Source organism: Ruditapes philippinarum, unplaced genomic scaffold (assembly GCF_026571515.1).
Source record: "Ruditapes philippinarum isolate M1 unplaced genomic scaffold, ASM2657151v2 ctg2146_1_1_1_1, whole genome shotgun sequence".
NCBI classification, from domain to species: domain Eukaryota; kingdom Metazoa; phylum Mollusca; class Bivalvia; order Venerida; family Veneridae; genus Ruditapes; species Ruditapes philippinarum.
Genome location: NW_026859194.1, coordinates 103,176 through 107,241, shown reverse-complemented (window position 1 = coordinate 107,241; position 4,066 = coordinate 103,176).

Here is a 4,066-nt window from a genome sequence, read left to right as displayed (position 1 = left end):
TAAACTATCAAGATATTTTGTTGATGTGAAAAGTAGAATAAAACTTTTTTCAAAAAACTGTTAACTGCCTCTTGAAGTATGTCTGCATGTAAATTTGTTACTTTTCTCGGGACTTTTTGCAAATATGTTCAAGCCCCGAATAAAGAAGAGACACTCACGTCTTAAGTCTGTATGTCCATACGCAAATCATGCCGATTACTTTAGCTGTGATTCATGTAGCTGGGAATCAGTATACCGAGGCACAATTTGCACAGAATTTACACTTTTTTTTTTGAAAGCTTATAGTTTGTACATTTTAATATATAAGTTCCTTCCCGGGAAACAAAAAAATCCAAGATGGCGCCCAAGATGGCGTCTAATTTGGCAAAATTGATATTAATATATGTTTCATTTGTTGTATTTCTTAAAAAACAATTGTTTTTTCTTACTGAAATGTTTGAAAGTAGTAAACACATCTTTTTTATTTATTTATTTGGTTTGTTGCTCTAAATACCCTTATATGTGCCCAAAACGGCATCCAAGATGGCTGCCACATTTCATCGAAAATGCTATCTTTATACGTGTATTTTGTCAATATTAAACATCTTTGTGTTTTTTTTTTGTTTTTTTTTAAATATCTTGCATTCATCGTTTTATTTTCACTTCTTATGTTTGAAATGATTGATACTGGCTAAATGACTAAAAATAACATTATTTCTATGTGGATAGGTTAAGCTTAAAGGGTTTGCTGAGAATTCCAAGATGGCATATAAGATAGGCGCCAGCTATATGAAAATAGTTATTATTTCTATTTATTATCTGTTTCTTAATTTTTCGCAAGCAAAAATACTGCGTATGATCTTTTTTCTATGTTCGTAACATTTGTTACGGCTTATAGTTAACCCCGCCCCCTTTTTTGTCGACCCGTTTCATGAACCTTATACTACGCCCAAAATAGGACCCCGTAAACATTAAGTGCGACGTTGTAAACGGACGATACCCAAAACGGATCATTTCATTTTATTAAAAAGGAAGAATAGCCTAACATGTATAATTTGAGTATCACAAGGTGTAAGAAACATGGACAGCTCATGTCGATGGCCAGTATAGGCTGCCTTTTGCCTTTGAGGTCATTATGTCGAAGGTCAATGCCACATCAACATGATAGACATGAGGAGAAATAAGCCTCTTTAATTTAGTACTCACAGCCAATAAATGTCCTATGTTGATTTTGAGGTCATTAGGTAAACGGCCAATGTCACTTTCCACGGGGGTGGATCCCCATATGAATCTCAAAATTGAGCATCGGTAGAATGTATATGTGAATTTTCGCTCATTCAGATGTGAATGTGTAATAAGGTTAATAGCAGGGTAAGTTTTCAACTTTTTTAACGGTTATATAAAAATAGAATTTTGTAAGAAAATCAAAATGTGATTCTACCCTCCTGACTCTCCTCTGTATTACCCATTTTTGTATTGGACTTCTATGCAGTCTTCATCGAGATATTCTCTCCGTTGTGGTTTCTGGTGTTTGTTATCCGGTCCGGTGTAACCATAGAAAACCCTCCTGTGAAAGATGGTGAGGCGTTAATCACTTCAATAGAATTTGCTACCCGAAAATACAAGACACACTTCTACAATGGCCAAGATGCCACAGGAAAAGAACGTGGAGATTTCCGGAAACATGTTGTCGAGTCTGACGAAAAGTTCCGTAAAGACATATAAAATGAAACAGACGTCGAAAGACTTTTTGTCACAACTTGACAGCTCCTTTTACAGCAATGCTCCATTGGAAAATAAAAAGGCCAAAAGAAATAATGTCAGAAACTGGACTACCTGAACAGGTACACTCAGAAATTACTAATAAAGACAATGATTGCCTTAAAGTCGCGTTAGAAGCAATGTCCAATAGCATCAATGGTCTTTTAAGACTAGATGAGAAACATGAAAAGGAAGTTATTGAACTTACGCAATCAGACACAACAAATGACTGTAAAAGGCCAAAAGAGTCAAGTATTAACACTGCCACTGCATTAAACAATTTGAATTAGATATGCTTTGGTGCATGTACACGATACCAGAGCATACATACAAGATGAAGTCACACTTTTGAAGATACCAAATGAAGAAAACATTGATAGTTCACATTGCAATGATTATGATTTAGACATATGAAAAAGAAATTAAAAACAAATGATTTATAGTATGTTGACCCAGAGACAGAGCTTCAAGCGATGGATATTGTGAATGACAAGCCTGAAATGAAAGAAAATGGAAGTTTACACGCAGATGCAATCACAATGCCAACTGTAGTTCAAGAGAATAATGACAGTCTATGCCTGGAAAGTCTTGAAACCAAATCTGATACATACAAAATAGTGCGATCTAATACCACACCATTTGAATACATTCCCAACCAAGAAGAAAGAGCACCAGACGATGAAAGTGATGCACCTTACCCGATTGAAAACATAGATGACGAATTGTCAGACACTGATTCATTTGAGACAATTGTGCACACGAAGCCACCTGATCTGATGCCAGACAGCGAAACAAGTAACACAGTTATTCACTTAGAACCAGATCAGATAATGTCAGACCGAGATACTAGCAATGACACTCTTGATACTAGTATAGCATCAGATTCTGATGATGCAAGTATATACACAGCAACAGATGATGAAATGTCAGACAGCGATACGCTTGATGATGTTTTAGATATTGAATTTGATGATGACATCGTAGACATTAAAGAATCAGATGATGATATTGTAAATATAAAAGAAATAGATAATGACATCGTAGACATCGAAGCAGTAGCTCTCCAAGATCAAGATGAAGTGGATATAACAGCAGCTAGGCATGACATTACTGATACATCTACTAACGACAACGACATGTTTGACGATGATGATAACCTGTTTGGCATCTTGGATGTCTATATAGAGAGTGATCTACACTTTGACCTAAGCAAAGTAAGTATTACATCATATTTACATACATACACGTGTGCAAGTTACTCAAACTTTGTTTCAGATTATTATAGTGTGTCACTTTAGAAGGACTGTTTCCTTTTCGTCGTCAATCAAATTAATATATGAACGCAGGTATAGTTAGTTTAAATTTTTAAATCACAATAACAAGATAAAATAACAGTTGCCTGCTTGACTTTCATTCTTTTGTTTGCATACTAGATGAGGGGTAAAGGGTATAATTTCGCATTGCAACTGGCTACCAATAGTGCTATGACAATTATAAATTGTATTAGAACATTTATTTACAACAGACATAGCTTGGTATTCCATGCCTTACCATAGGGGTTGAGAGTTAGGGGGTCCTTTCCTGGGAGACTGCAAGTATGATAAACCCCTCTGAGAACGTTTTATTAAGTGAAAATCACACAAAACTAGGGAAAATCACGCAAAACTTGGACCTCTTGTAAAAAAAAACAATTAGGAACAGGTTTTCATATTTAATCATGTATATTTAATAATAATAATAATAATAATAGTAAATTCTCCGAAAAAATCTAAAAAAATAAAATGTATCAGACAACCATTTTTATAATTTCAGATACATATTGCTGTGAAGCCTGACCTGACGTAAGACTTTGAATATAAATTCTTTTCATTTTCAACTTTATTTTTAATAATACAATAAATATCAGAAAAATCGAATGATTTACGTTTTTAATTCCATAGTATATGTTTTCCCTATGATAAGCATGTTACCGTAATAGAGCATGGAATATAAGAGCGTCAACAGTTGGAACAACTCGACGATTATTCATTAGTCCTTATCTGAAGACTGATGGAAATGGCCGAAAATTGCAATTGATCCAAAGTCTGACTACTGTCCGAAGTCTGACTTACATCCGAGCTGGCTAGTGAAAATTTTCATTTTATTTTATTCGATAACTTTCGTCACACTTACATGTATCATTTGGCACTGTCTTTAACAGACTGACCGCCATCTTGTGGCATAAAAAATCTCATATTTCACTCGTGGCTACCGCTACTCTTGAAATATTTATTTTCATACCACGCATGTATTTATAGAAAAAACTTGAATTTTCTGTTATTATATA